Source organism: Atta colombica, unplaced genomic scaffold (assembly GCF_001594045.1).
Source record: "Atta colombica isolate Treedump-2 unplaced genomic scaffold, Acol1.0 scaffold172, whole genome shotgun sequence".
NCBI lineage: Eukaryota > Metazoa > Arthropoda > Insecta > Hymenoptera > Formicidae > Atta > Atta colombica.
Genome location: NW_017259263.1, coordinates 219,232 through 235,922, shown reverse-complemented (window position 1 = coordinate 235,922; position 16,691 = coordinate 219,232).

The following is a 16,691-nucleotide window of genomic DNA, read 5'->3' as shown; positions in this document are numbered from 1 at the left end:
TTTAATCAGTAATACAAACGGCTTCAGAATCCCCTTAAGGAGATGTTAAAGTTACCAACGGAGCATTATTTCGTATTTCTTAAATTGTTTCGTTTTTTTTATACGGAATAAAAAATTCTTCTTCAGAATAAAAGAAAAAACAAATATCTTTAGAAAAGTACAAATCCCCGTATGAAAATCCCACAAAAATTGTAAATTATAGTTTTCTGTTACCATGTAAGTTTGCTTCCTTCACGTATATATAAATGAATACAAGAATATATCCAAACAAAAAATATTTTCCCATATTTGAGTAATTTATGAGAATATCATGAGACCTTCAAATTATAACTTTGAAGTTTACAAGAAAAATGATTTGAGAAGTACGATTTGAATATACATAACCTCACATTCATGTATACATAGAATATAGGAGAGCAAGAAATGTACGTAACGTTTTAATGATTTTGCTTAATGTATGTAATGTTTTAATTAATGTACGTAACGTTTTTTTTGCTGTACGTATTGTAATATTTTATTTGGAATTAAAAATATGTTTTATCGACATTGATCAAGTTTGTCCGTCGCTTCAGCATCCTCTTAATAACTCAGTTTGTTTTTCATTTTTTCCATCGATCACGAATATCATGAGTTGAAGTGGAAAATTTCGCGAGCTGGATGCAACCCACGAGGTATTATAGTTGTGTATCATTATCATAAAAGCCGCTTGGTTAAATAAACAATTGCATCATTGATATATAACATTAAATTTCAGATATAAAGATTTTATTAAATTTAAACTATTACTTATTTGAAGTGTAAGTGAAATATAAATGAATATCATCTGCATGTGTAAATTAAATTGAATAAAGATTAATTTAAATAGAAATCATAGATAATTTACGTAAAACCAAAGTGTTACTGGCTCGAGAGCCTTTTTTTTCCCAACGCGATAACACAGGATATTTATTTGTTAGCCAGTTTGTGACGATACAATGGAATCGCCTACTACATCGATTACTAATAACGTTATTAATTGCTGCGATCAGCATAGAAACAAGAGGAGCAACGATAAATTGTTACAATTTTTCATATTTTTTTTTCGAACGCGGAAATACACAAATGCATTCCGACAGCAAGATTGTTCGAAAGTCGAGACAACATACTATGTGTCGCACAATCTAAAGTTTTGCCAAAATAGTCCAATGGAATTTTGAACACAAAGCATAATGCAAGAGAATAGCGATATCGATAGAAATAACACGATTTCAATCTGTCAGAAATCAGATACATCGAAATATACAATTTCTGCTCACCTTAAAAAATATTCTGTCGATAAATGAGGAATTCTTCTTACAATTAGTATTTTCTCTAAACAAAAAGTCTTATGAATCAGAATCTTACATGTACCTACAGCACGTATTCATGCCAAAATAAAGTATGTAAGCTATGAAAAAGTTCTTCTATAGAAAATTCTATTATAACTTAAATAGTCTTTTAAAATAAAAAGATATCCAAGATATTAGTGGCACGCTTATTTATTAGAAGATGTTTGTCATTTAAGTGCTACTATAACTACGCGTGCATGTCAGTACATGCAAGACATTTTTCTAGCAATAAGAAAATTGTAAAATTGTAATCTTAAATATAACACTTTATGATTATACAAAATTATTTTGTATCTTCCTGAAGTCATATATAAATCCTGACATTAAAACGGAATCGCTAAAAGACAGAATATTTTATTTTGAATGAAATCGTTATTTCTATGGCTATCGCTATTCCCTTCACATTATGTTTGGTGTTTAAGATTTCGGAGCCTCTTAGTATTGGAGGCCTTGATGCGATGCTGATGCTGTGAACCCTCTTTTGCACGGTCCTGCCGGATGTACTTGCATATGCTGAGTAAAACTACCACTAAGTATCCCCTTATGAAAGTAGAAATTAAAACATTCACAATACACGCCGGCGTAGTGGAGGAATCGATAGACATTACAATACTCGGACAACTGCCGAAACGAATAATGGTCAGCTTTGTCAATAACAAATGTTTAACGGCGACAGAAACCTGTTTAATTTTCAAAAATTACGGAATAAATTTCTTTTCACTATATATGTCGATGGCATACAAATTCCCAGTAGACCATTACAGCCAAATTTTCTGAAAGACGAGCTACTTTTCGTTGAAGCTTATCACACATTATTTTCGGCAACCGATATTCACTTTCTGAACAAGAGTAATTCTATAAGCAGAGACGATTATATGCCGACGGTTACACTCTTTCCACTTATTCCAAATCTATCTGCTAATTGCGCTGGGTATTGGAATCTCATGAAACACAGGAGCTTACGACTAAAAGTGAGATTCGAAAAAGCTCTTTCTTATTTATGGTATTGCCAAATTTGATCACATTTTAAAAATTGACTCTTCGCGCCAAGTCATTGTTGACTTTTCCAATTAGCCCTATGTCTTTTGTGAGAAAATTATTTTCCTTCACTGCATATTTTTTCTAATCTAATTACGTAAGACGAAAAAAGCTTCAATCTTGTTCGCGATACCGACGTCGATACTTCGTGCCCGTAAAAGGGCAAATTCGAATGAATCATGATGGATATAGTTATCAATATACAAGATTTCCGTGATGTCGAAGAAAACTTTATTCCGGAAGAAATCATGATTCTTGCGATTAATGCGTCGATCACTGGATTATGAAGCCATATCTCATTGGCAATTTATCTGAGAGTAAGACGAGAAAACAACTGGCTTACACGAAATTATCACGGAATCGAATGAAAGATGACAATGAAGATGTCAATTCTAAATACTTTACGATACATCTGCGAGACATTACGCGACATGTGCGCTACATCTATAGCAGAGGACAAGAGAAGGTATCTGATCTAATTTACTTTCCAGAAATGTATATAATTTGAAAGGTATTTCTCCGACTTTCAAAAATCTACCGGATTTCGAAGACAATGTTATCCGCATCACGGATTTCGATCCAACGTCGAGTCAAGAATCATATTGCGCCTTACACAATGCTTACAAATTGAAACATTGACTAACTATACGAAATAGCAATTTAAATTACGATAGTCTCCCTCAGAAAATTGGAGCGAAAGCGGAAAAACAGAGCGGAAATTTTTCAATTCAATTTAAAAATTAGAAACGCGATATCCGCAACATTGAAGTGGAGGAAAAATAGCATGACAGAAAAAGCAAATCAGAGTAAGGACGAACAAATGACAGACAAGAAGAAAAAAGATCTTCCAAAATTCGCCGACCGATAAAGCTAACTAGCGTTTCGCAAACATCGAGTATTTTTGAACTCTACATTACACACGCCTACAAAAGAGGTACATTTTGAATTTACGCAAACATTTCTTCTCTCATGTTCTCCGATGATGAGAAATGAATTCGCTGGAAGTTTTAAACGGAAGTTTTATATCATCTCAGTGTCCGACATGTATGGATCTATCCTATCGACCAACTGCCGAGAATGTGAACGAGGCCATTGTCGACTGCCATTGTTGCTAACACGGATGATCACGATCGACCTGGCAAACACTGGGTTGCCTTCTACATCAATAAACATGGAACAGAAACATATTTCAATAGCTCCGGCTTGCCGTTCTTGGATCCACGATTCCTTTTATGATTTCGAAAATTCTACCGCGTATCGCTGAAATACGACTGCAAGGAATATTTTCTCAAACTTGTGGACAATATTGCTATGTATTTCTACATTTTATGGGTAATAGTTATAATCTTAACATTTTCTTGATTTGTTTATCTCTGATTGTAAATGCAATGACCGATTGATCGCACAGTTATTTCATAAAATTTTTCTTGTAAACATCCGACAAACTCCATATATGTCATGTTCAATTATGTACTTTTTAAAATGTAAAATGTAAAAGAAAGGTTTAGTTTCACGAGAAGAACTATTTTATGTAACAACGTTGCTTTTTCAATAAACGCCTTTTTTTCAATTACGCCACGTCATTCTTAATTATTGTTTCGTATCCTCCACCACTAACTTTCTCCTTGCATTTCAAGTTTAGATATAATGAAAATATTTTACTCTTTTTTAATAAGAAAATAAGACTAACGCTAATATAAAGTACAAAAAAAAGAATTTATTCACTAAACCGGGTAAATCAACTCAACTGTGTTACAAAGAAGCATAAACTTGTCCATTCCTGTTCCTGTTTCCCTCTTTTCCTTTCAAACAAAAAAAATCAGTCCCACAGTCGAAAATAAATAAGTATTAAAGACTCTCTCCAATGCACCTAACTCACTACGGACGTGATGCCGAGGCAAGAAAAAAAACGATCATAAATTATATCTGCATTCATTTCCGATGTTTGTACCTTTCCTCCTATGGCAAAAAATGTCTTGGAGCTTATTTCCTTCGATTTTCCCCATCTCCACTATTTTGTCGGACTTGGCAGCTTTACACACACTCCCCCCCCCCCCCTCTCTCTCTCTCTCTCTCTCTCTCTCTCTCAACGCCTCTCAGAACTTACCAATCGTAGCGTGGGCAGCCATGAACCAATCAAAAATGCTCCATTTAATCTCATTATCACTTTTTTCGTCTCTAGCCAATCAGTGCGCTCCATTTTCCCACATTGGGCTAGACTAACCACCCCCAATGAACCACCCCCAGAACGAGAGAAGGGGTTTATTTTGATGCAAGAGGGAGTTTGTTTTGATGCTCCATGGCTATCCACATACTACTCTTATAGTTTCGATAATATTTACTCTGAAAGAAAAAACTAATTTTTTTCAAGGAAGAGTTTTACCTCTTTAACATGCGATTCAATGCATATAAAGAAAAAACGTATCTCTTATCTTATTAAAAAAATTAAAAATATATTGTTTAATTATAAAGTACTTTTATAATATTGTTTAATTATAAAATACTTTTGAAACCATTCAACTTTTATTTAAAACATTTTTTTCTATCTGTAATTTCGACGATATTAACTCTAAAAAAACCGATTTTTTTCAAAGAAAATTTTTACCCTCTTAACGTGCAACTTAACTCAGCACGTATAAAAAAACGTATCTTTTATTTTTGTCTATATTTGTCTACATTTTAACATATCCAAAGCTTATTAAAATTGGAAAGAGGCAGTTGGTTCTCTCGTTAAATTATATACCCGAGCGTGTGAATTCATTAATAAAAAGTGATATATTAAAACTATTACTACAGCTATTCGATTATTAATTAGAATATTATTGATGAAATAGTTTTAAGATCGAGACGCTGCAGCAATGCGAGGATATTTTACATAAACTATACAACAAAATAGAAAGGTAAATATATTGACAAATCAATTATTTCGATATACATAAAAATCGATTCTGTTAATGTTTGTTGAATAAGGTCGTCAAATTACAGAGTTTCTTAAAAGTTATAAAACAATTTTTTGCCTCTGATGAAAATAAAACATAAAATGAATGTCAATAAAACGTTAATTAAAAAGGAAGTGTAAGAAGGGAGTAACGAAAATAATGTAAATGAAACTCGTAAAAAGTGAAAATTAGAACATGGAACGTAAAGAAAGCGTCAACTAAACATTCAAGAAACTTAAATAAAATATAGATAAGTTCTTTGACAAGCACGAGCAGAATGTTCGTTGAATGTAAACGGAGCGTGATTAGGCAGTCTAGAGAACATTGGTGAGTTCTTAGACGAACATGAATGAAATGTAATTGAGGTCTTTGGTAAGCAAATGATATTTTAAAAATATATTTCACTTATTCGGTATATCTAAAAAAAGTGCTTTTTCCTTGGAATCCTAAGGGCTCATTTCAAAAAATTATTTCAGAATGCAACTGAAAAATCTTGCAATGTTACGTCTTTTATTATATTTATAGTCTATGCGTTTTTCGGGAAGTTAGTCCCTCTGGTGGCGGTGCCGCGTACTATTCAACGAGTTTCATTTACGTTCGCTTGTACAGCTCAATGACGCTCTGTTTTAAAAAAAATTTTTTTATTTCTATATTCTGGAAGCGTACACGAAGCGTATTTGAATGCTCAGTGTACTTTTTGCCGAAAGTTAAGCGTAGATGAAGTATTAATGAAATGTTTAGGAAGTGTATCAGTACGCTCTATACACTTTTTGCGGAGTTTATGAACCGTTTGGGAAACATTAATGAAAAAAAATATTTAAAACGTGTGGGAAATATGACAGATATGTTTTGGGAGCTATTTTACGGAGCATTTGAGAAGAATTCGGAGAACGTATATGAATATTCAAAATCACTAAGTATCAATGGAAAGTCGATAAAGTGTTTAAGAAGCGTTAAAATTCTTCGTTCACACTTCTTTGACACTCGACAAACTTTATATTTTCATCATAGGGGCTAAACATATGTATACTTATGTCTTGGTTTTTAGAAAAGTGAACATTAGGGGGCACTTTGTTCGTACATATTTTGTTTTTATTGTTTTGTCTATATTGTTAGTTATATTCTACATATTTTCTGTACATGTATTATTGTATGTTTCTTCAAAACAGTTATAATGGGTCATTTGTTTAAAAATTTTTTTGAACGAACTCAATTTTATTTTTGTTAATAAAAGTTGAAGTATGTTTATCGAAAAGTAAAATTATATTCTGTTATACTATTGGGAGTACAAATTAGTTCGATCCGTTTCCCTAAAGATGGCTCCAGCTGTTGTGAATAGTTCATAGTGACAACTGATTTTGGCGGTTTCAAAGAGGTTAAACATCTGCTAATAATATTCAGTTTATATCGCTTTGAGTTTCATACAAAAACCTTGATTTTTACTGTGTTTGAAATGTCGAATTTTGTGTTAACCAAGCAGCATTTGCGGGAGGTTTTGATTTTCTGTTTTAATTGGAAAAAAAATGCGGCTGAAGCCCATCGAATGCTTGTCGAAGTATGATATGATGACACTGCTCCAACTCATAAATCATGTAGGGAATGGTTTCAACGTTTCAAGGATGGAGATTTCAGCGTTGAAGACAAGCCTCGCTCTGGACAGCCAAAAAAATTCGGAGACAAAGAATTAGAGGCATAACTCGAAGAAGATCAGAATCAAATGCAAAAGGAGCTTGAAAATCATTGGAGGTAACTCAACAAGTCGTTCTGTACGATTGAGAGCCATGAGAATGATTCAAAAACAAGGAAATTGGGTGCCTTATGAACTGAAACCGAGAGATGTTGAAAGCGATTTTTCACTTGCGAACAGCCGACAACTTCAAAGACAACAGAGAAAAGGTTTTTTGCATCGGATTGTGACTGGAGATGAGAAGTGGATATTCTATGACAACCTTAGAAAGAAAAAATACTACGCTAAGCCCGGTCAATCATTGCCATCGACCTCAACATCAACACCATGGCCGAACATTCATGGTTCGAAGCTCATGCTCTGTATATGGTGGGATCAAAAGAGTTTGTTTACTATGAGCTGCTGAAACCTGGCGATTCCATTACGATATCGGCTACAATTGATTCGTTTGAGCCGTGCATTGCGAGAAAAACGGCCGGAATACGAGTAAAGACATGATGAAGTTATTCTTCTTCATAACAACGCTCGATCTCGTGTCACTAAAGTCGTAAAAAAATATTTGGAAACTGAAATGGGATGTTTTACCGCATCCGCCGTATTCTCCGCATTGCTCCTTCTGATTACTGGTTGTTCCGAAGGATGCAGTACGATTTGGCAAGTTCACTTCTTTTGCAGAAATCGAAAATTGGCTCCAAAATTGGAGCCAATCACCTCCAAAGACGAGTCATTTTTTCGAGATGGAATTCGAAAATTGTTTGAGAGAAAAAGTAGTAAGCAGCGATGGATAATACTTTAATTTATCTGTTCATTCATTTTGTTTTGAAATAAATGCATTTTTGAACACAAAAAACGGACCGAACTAATTTGTACTCCCAATATTTTATATATTGTAAAATATATAAGTGTATTAGATGAAAATCATCGATATTGACATAGATCTTCTGATTTCTGAAAAGATACTTCCTTATTTCTTGGAAACTGACTACTGAATTTTATTGTGTTGTTCGGAAAGTTCGTGCCGATTTTTGGTAGGTGGCGTAAGGACAGGTCTAAATATATCAAAACGATTGAAAACAAATGACATGCATACATATTGTAAAAGACTTCAGGCATACTTGGAAAAAAATTTGGTTGCGATACGTTAATTTTTGTCAGTTTTATACGCCTTTGAATATGGAAGAAAACAAAGTGCATTTTAGGCATTTAATACTTTTCTTTCACCGGAAAGGCAAAAATGCCACACAAGCGGCAAACAAGATATGCGCTGTTTATGATGAAAGTGCTGTAGCTGAAAGAACTGTGCGGAAGTAGTTTGCTAGATTTAAAGCTGGTGATTTCAACCTTAAAGATCAAGAACGCCCGGGTAGGGCCTCCACCACAGATGTAGATTAGATTAAAACACTGATCGAATAACCCATGCTATACGACGTAAATTAACAGAAATGTCGAATATGTCAAAATCCACGAGCATTTTGTGAAGCTTGGCTACATAAACCATTTTGATATATGGGTTCCCCACGGGGATTTAACGGAGAAAAATCTGATGGATCGCGTTTCCATTTGTGATTCACTCTATAAACGCAACGAGGAGACATCATTTTTGAAGCAAATAGTGACGGGGGATGAAAAATGGATCATTTACAATAATGTTGAGCGAAAAAGATCTTGGGGAAAACGGAATGAACCACTTTTAGCTACCCCAAAAGCCGGTCTTCATCCAAAAAAGATCATGCTCTGTGTCTGGTGGGATTGGAAAGGGATTCTGTATTATAAGCTTTTACCAAACAATGAGACGAAGATTCTACATTCAGAGAAGTATTGTTCCCAATTAGACGAATTGAAAACAGCAATTGAACAAAGACGTCCAGAAATAGCGAATCGAAAGGGCGTCGTGTTTCATCAGGACAATGCGCGGCTTCATGTGTCTTTGATAACTCGACAAAAGTTGGAGCTCGGTTGGGATGTTCTACCTCATCCACCATATTCACTAGACCTCGCGCCCTCTGACCTATTTCAATCATTACAAAATTCCCTTAATGGAAAAAGTTTCAATTCTTTGGTCGAGGTAAAAAATCACTTAGAAAAGTTTTTCGCTGAAAAACCTGAGAGATTCTGGAAGGACGGAATTTTCAAGTTGCCTGAAAGATGGAGAAAGGTAGAACAGAATGGCATCTATATATAATTTAATAAATGGCACCTATATATAATTTAATAAATGTATACTAAAATTTAAATCTTCTGCATTTCAATTTTCCTTCAAAATCGGCACGAACTTTTCAAACAGCCCAATATTAATATTGATAAAAATTTGATATGTTTATATGATTATAAAGAAGTAAAAATTCATATATTTATGGTTTGTTTCTATACAAAATCAACGAAAAACAAATTCTACAATTGCAAAAAATAAAGTTCTTATGATTTTCTTTTGCAAATTTCGTAGTTTAAGTAATAATGTGTGACACATATTGCGTGCGTGCGTGCGTGCGTGCGTATGTGTATGTGGCTATAGCATAACATTACATTGTTTTATATGTTTTTGTAATAATTTTATTTATTTTTTTAGCTCCGCCAAATGGCCCGGAAATAATTGAAGAATAATTGATACTGACATTATTGACAATTGATATAAATTTGCTATTATTAACATAAATATTTAGCTAATACATTATTAAATTCGATTTTTTATTATATAAATGCTCCATAAATAAATATGTATATTTATAAAGCTGTAATATCTTATACCGAAAAATTACAATTTTTTTCTCTGCATGGTTATTATCTCTATAATTGATAATCAAACTTTGACAATACACTGAAATCACAATTTTAAAGTAAAATCGAGTATCATTGAATTTTAAATTCATATACACCGATAAACATGCTACTAAACTAATAAATCATAAAATTAGTACAAAATCAGTTTTTTTTTTACTCTTAATCACTTTAATATTAAATTTTACTCTTAATAATTTTAATAAAGACGAAAACTTGTGTAAGGATATCGGTCCTTAATAATGACCTCTAAAGGCTGCAACACAAATTTTTTCATAATGCATGAGCGAATCAACTAATCAGAATCTTTTCTTTTCTCATAATCCATGGAGAAGAATTTCGATTGGTTGATTTCTTTATGCATTATGTGTTATACAAGAGTCTGTACTGCAGCCATAACACAGCACATTTAGGGTACAATCAAGATGCCAACTGTTTCAAAGTATTTGATTAACTAATCGGAAAAAAGAATTTTACTAATTGACCAATCAAAAAATGCGGCAACTCGATTGCACATTAAATTGGATTTAATAACGTAGTTATGAAATTGGTCTATCATAATTGTTCCTCGGAAGAATAGATTGTGATTGTTTTATAACAGGATGTTATTAAATCTGATTAGGAGTGCCGTGTAAAGGTGAAATCACGCAGTGAGAAAAAAGGCTGCATCTCATTGAAATAATCAATTATTGCTATTCGGAATAACGCAGAATAACGCTGATTGATTGCTTCTATAACGTTTTCTCTATTTTGCAGTCGTTTTCTGCACTGTGTGATTTTACCTTAAAGGCATCTTTCACCAATTTTTGATTAGATTAATCGACGATTAACTCGCAAACATACCAACAGCAGTTTAATGTATCAGAATGTCTTCTCTCTCTTCCTCTTCTGCGTTTAGTTTTTACGATGGCAATTGTGGTGAAGATTCGCGTCGCATGTTCCAACATGCTCTTTCTTCCTCCAACTATAGCTCCTACTCATTCAAACGCGCTCGTTAAGCCGTAATCACACTACAAATCATGGTGGAAGGGATAACATAGTATGTGTAATTTGCAAGCATCTCTCTTTGAATTTCCGCCGTCTCTATCTATGAATGTCGAGACTTCGTAAGAGACTTAGAGACTCCGCACAATAAAAGGAACAGGGAACAGAAAACAGAGATAAACATATCCTACCCGCTTGGGGCCGTACAGAAGTTGCAGCGTAGTGGGATATGAGAAAAGTCTGTGTGCAATCAGATCGTGCGTAATCGGATCCATGCGCAATCGGATCGGTGCGCAATCGGGTTCGTGTACAATCGAGTCAGTGTGTAATTGAATCTGTGCACAATCGAATATGCAATCTGGTCTATATGCAATCGAGTATATATCCTAAGAGACTCCGTACAATAAAAGGAAAGAACAAAGATCAGAAAATAAGAATTTCAACCTATCAGATACTGTGTATTCCACAATATATGATTTTTAGACACAACACCTAGCACGTAAACATTGATCGGAAATTTTGTTCTGGCAACAACAGAGACATCCACGAGGTTGTAGGCAAGCCATCGATCATTCCTCCGATTGATTTTGGCATCAATAATAAACATTTTTTCGTCAGAAAAGAATCTGATTTGTCCTGACGCTTCGTTTTTCAAAGAACGTAATAGCAAATTGCAGCGAATAACTCGGCTTGACAGCCTCAGAGAGCATCTGTCGTATCTTTAATGTGTACGATTTATATCGAAGGTCCTCCTTGATTCGACGCATTGTTGCTTACATCAACAATCGATGCTAATTTTCGCAATGATTGCCCTAAGTCATCCGAAATCAGCGCTTAAGCCCTTTCAACAATTGCTGGGGTTCTTTCGAATAACTCTTCCTCTCTGGCATATTGGAACCTTCGTTGGATTGTTTTAAAGCCATATATTTTGCCACAACATAATAAACGATTGATCTCAGGTATTCAAAGAACCGAATTGGTTTCATTGTTGAGCGCGAAGGCTTTCTCGATGATCGCGATTCTTCGATTATACTCCACACTTGTTTCGACATCGTGGCCATTTTGAGAATATAACTGTTACTAAGGGAGCGTTTCTTGCATGAAGCATATGAGTATTTAGTGCATGGAGTGCAGGGTACGTTCCGTTTCTCCAATACACTCCATGCGGTTTTAGTAATGAATTCGCAGTGAATTTATGCAGTGAACATGGACGACAATTTAAAATTGACTGCATTCAATAATTACTGTTACATCTTCTTTTTTGACAAAAGAAAATTTATATTTTTCGAGCAGCACTTACAATCTTATTCTGCAGGAAAAGAAAAATAAAACGTTTTATCAAAAAGAATATTTAATACCTATTTCTAAAATATTAGAAATTTAACAAAAATTTTACAGATTATTCTTACATATGTTCAGACATTTATAACAAAATCCGAAATCGATTCACTGTGAAACAACTTGAAGAGTTATAAGAGTTTAAAATATAGATTTGAGATACTGTCACTGTCAAAAATTTTTCATTTTTTTCAGAAATAATTAGCAATAGAAATTCAAAGTACATTTCTGCATTTTAGTTATGAGTAAATGATAAGATTCTGTATACAATCTTTATTATTCAAACCATATGAAAACAGTACATATTCGTCAAAATCAAATTTCAGAAACTTTTTGTTACAATTATACATACAAAACATCTTTAAAGTCGTTAAGGTCCGTTATTTTTACTTTTCTCTACTTCTTGTAATGATATGACTAATATAAACTTAACCTCTACTCATAACCTCTCATAATCTACTATTTTATATTCAGAAATTTAAAACGATATGAAAAATAGTAGTAATATATCAATATATTAATTTTTTAGTAGTATATAAATCAGGGACTAAAAACCGATATTCTATAGCGGTAACGCAAAACCGAGATCCAAATACTAATATTGGACATTAAATACCGATATTCAACCGAAATTTTCATAATATTAGTATATGCATAATTTTTCGGTAATACTGGAGTATTATATTAGGAATAGTAAAAAGAAATCCATTATTTTTCAATTTCATGCAAAAATAATGGATTTCTTTTTACTACACCTAATACGATATATATATTATATAATATATGTATATATGAAATGTCAAGTTAAAAAAATTTTTGAGTATTCTGAGCACCCTACGTATCTTTAACTCTTACATGATTTTGAATACACTCGCCCCAGCCGAATCACCCATGATCGCACTAAAATATGTTGAATGCATAAGTTGTATGAATTGCTTCAGCTCGACAAGTAGAAGTCATCAGATTTTCTCGAACGCCAACAACAACCTCTGGCGGAGGTCAATATAGAGGCAAATTTAAATTGAAATTTGTCCGGATTTTGGTGACGTACCCTGTACATATGTATCTAATAAATATATTTTATGTATATGAAATATTTAATAAAATAATTTTCTGCTGTCTTATGTAGTTATATCTATGACGGCCGGTTGGGAAAGTAGCAAGATTATGCAATTACATTGCCAGATTTACCTAACAAGTAAACTTTAACCTAGTTTACATCGTGCACTTGATACAGGTACTAGTAACTTTCTATTGAATAATCCTAATTTCGGCAATATGTGTAAACACATATATGATATGTGTACTTAATTAATCATTTTGATGCATATTACACCAATTTAGTACATCATTCTTTGAATACATCGCTGAAATTAAAATAATTTAATAGAAAGTTACTAGTTAGTACATGTATCAAATGCACGATGTAAACTAGACATTTATCAAAAGATGAAACAATAGGTTATATTACATATATTATAGCAAAAATGCACAGAGTGAGTTATCTAGGCGTAATGTCTATTGCACACTGGACGTGATAAGCGATGAACGACAAGCGATATCCAATAAAAGCTCTGCTTTTTTTCATAATGATGCAAAGCAAAACTCTCATTGGATATCGTTCTTCGCTTATCATTCATCGCGTTCAGTATGCAGTAGACATAATTCCTGAAGCCTTTTTGAATAAATACCATACGAAAATAGCAATTTCGTATACAATCAACCAATCACGATCGAGAAACTGTCATTTTCGTGTGCGAAAATTATTCATGTTATCATTGGCTGCTCTCAACAGTTGAGTCAGCGCTCGCTGTTATATTCTTTTAGAATATCCAATTAGCATTTTAGATCTGAAAGAATATATCAATAGCAACGAGTGTTCAACTGTTGAATCCTTGAACGCAGCCATTAGCATTGTTCGTTTTGTCTTTCGGGAGCTGCTCGGGGAGTTACTCCGAATAAATCCAGCGTACTTGAAATATAAGATTCATACTACGACATCCATCATATGATATCTGACATTTATCGTTACGATGAAAGTTAGATATCGTATGACGTATTTAGTATTTCACAGTTGGCAGCCTTTTCCTCTGACGCGACATTCATAGACAGAGACGTCGGAAATTTAGAGAGAGAGAGATGCTTGCAAAGTGAGCATACCATGATAGGATCTGAGCACAAGAATTGTCGTAACACTTACTTAGGCCTGTTCTACAATCAGTCATATGTCGGAATCGGGCGTTGTACTGAATTGTCGGTTGTCGAATAAATGTTGCAAGTCGGCTGTCGTTATCGGAATAGAAGATGGTCAATTCCCATCTTTTCCGACTAGATGAATAACCTTCGGACACATTTGTGTATGGATAAATAAATATTTTTATACGCATAAATGAATATACTTATATTATATTATGGAATCACTGAATGTAGATGAAATAATTGATTTGAAATAATTGATTGAAATTATTGATTTTGTTCGTGAAAATCATTGCTTGTATGATAAACATGATCTGGATTTTTAAAATATTAGCAAAAAAAGAGATCTGTGGCAAAAAATATCCACAAATTTGAGAAACTATTATGATATAAATATATTAGATAATTTTTTATTTGTTAAATTATTATTATTTAATATAAAATTATTTTGTAATTTAATTCTTTTGTATCAAACTTAAGAAATGCCTATAAGAGCTGACACTGGATGAATTTGTAGACTGGATGAGCGTAAATCACAGTAGACGTCGATTAGAAGAACGTCTATACAAAGTCGACTCTAAAGGCCTGACTTAGCAAAGTCAACTTACAGTCGACATATCGACATTTGTACTATTAGGGAGCATAGCACACCCTAGCCAAGTGTGCCTAGTGCTCGGCATGGGTAATGCTCAGAATTGACGAATATTATAGATCTATCTTTGAAAGCAATAATGAAAAACATCTTATCTTAAGAGGAGAATTGGAACACTTTCGGTTTTGCGAAGAGGTGATGATTAGGAAGAAGAAAGAGGAAAGGAAACGAGAAAAATGTGTTTCAACATATATGCGTAGATTCAGACATAGACCAGACGCGATACTCCTTTCAGAAGACAGAGGGATGGATCATTAAGAAATTAATGAACTTTGAATATATATATTTGTATGTAAATGTATTATGTGTACTGGATGGATAATAACATTCGTGTATGTATTCGTGTGGGAATAGTAAAATTCATTTAACCGAATTTTTATTGGGAATATAGATAGATATAGGATTAGTCAGTTAGATCCTGAGGAAAGCCCTCCCAAGGGACTTCTCAGGAAGAGGTAGTAACTATGTATTAATCCTTGGAAAGAGGAGGAGGTCCTGCAACATACCGAATAGGTGATTCCGGAGCCTCCTGCATAACTTTTGTGATAGATTTGTAGAAAAAGGATTTTTAATTGGTAAGTGAGCGATCTTATTCGTGCGATCACAAGGTGTGCGAATCCAACGCACCCAGGTGAATTCGGGCCCTGGTGTTTTTTCTTGCCGGAGGGGGGATGAAGCCGACGACTAATCTCTTGACACAGCCGGGGCACCCTTCCGGTTAAGACTTGTAAAAATTTTTCCCTCCTACGCAAAACAAAAAAAAAGAAATTAACCAATCATAGTCGACTATTCTTCTCAGACTTAATTATAATTAGTTAATTACCGCTTACGGCTTGCGACTCTGTTGTAGAACAGGTCTTATTGCACCTTTTTCGCATCCCTCTCATAATAAGCTTTGATTGGCTGGCAGTAAAAGTGTACGAAATGGGAATAACCCATTTTGCTTACTCCCGGTCCTAATGCTTTACGCTATATTTTACTCCCTCTTACGACAGTCTTACTACCGCATTGTAGAATGGGCTTTACTTACAAATTAATGCCCGTTTCCACCAATGTAACTTTAATCTCGGTTTAGCTTACTCTTTTTCTAATTCTAAAAGTTACGAAGTACGAAGAGTAAGTTGAACCGAGATTAAAGTTACTCTACATTGATGGAAATGAACATAAGTCTCTAAAGTAAGTGTTACGACAATTCTTGTGCTCAGAATCTTATCCTTTTCACCAGGCTCAATTCTCAATTTGCTTGAATTTGCCCATTTTTTTGTCGCCAGCGACATTGACTTAGTTTCCCACCGAAAGTTTAAACCGGAATTTAAGAATCAACCAACTACAATTGAGCATTCTCCAGGTCATTCGACTGTAACACTTTTTCATGTTGATGCTCGATGCTCATTTTCAGCATCAAACAAGTCACATGATCAAATTGAAGCGCAACACAAAGTTTGTCACGTCGCACGCTCCAACATGTCCAACGTACTCCAATACGTTCGCATCATCGGAACCAGTATGGCAACTAGATTCGCGTCGCGTTAGAGTTTATTCTATATGGATCAATTAAGAGCATACTCTATTTGCCTCATCTCAGAAGGTGGTGCGATTGGGACATATTATGCACGCATGCGTAATGGTTGAAAATGTTCATATTGAAAAAAGTATTTCAAATTCATTTAATAAATGCGTTTTTGGTATAAATATAAAAATATAGTATAAAAATA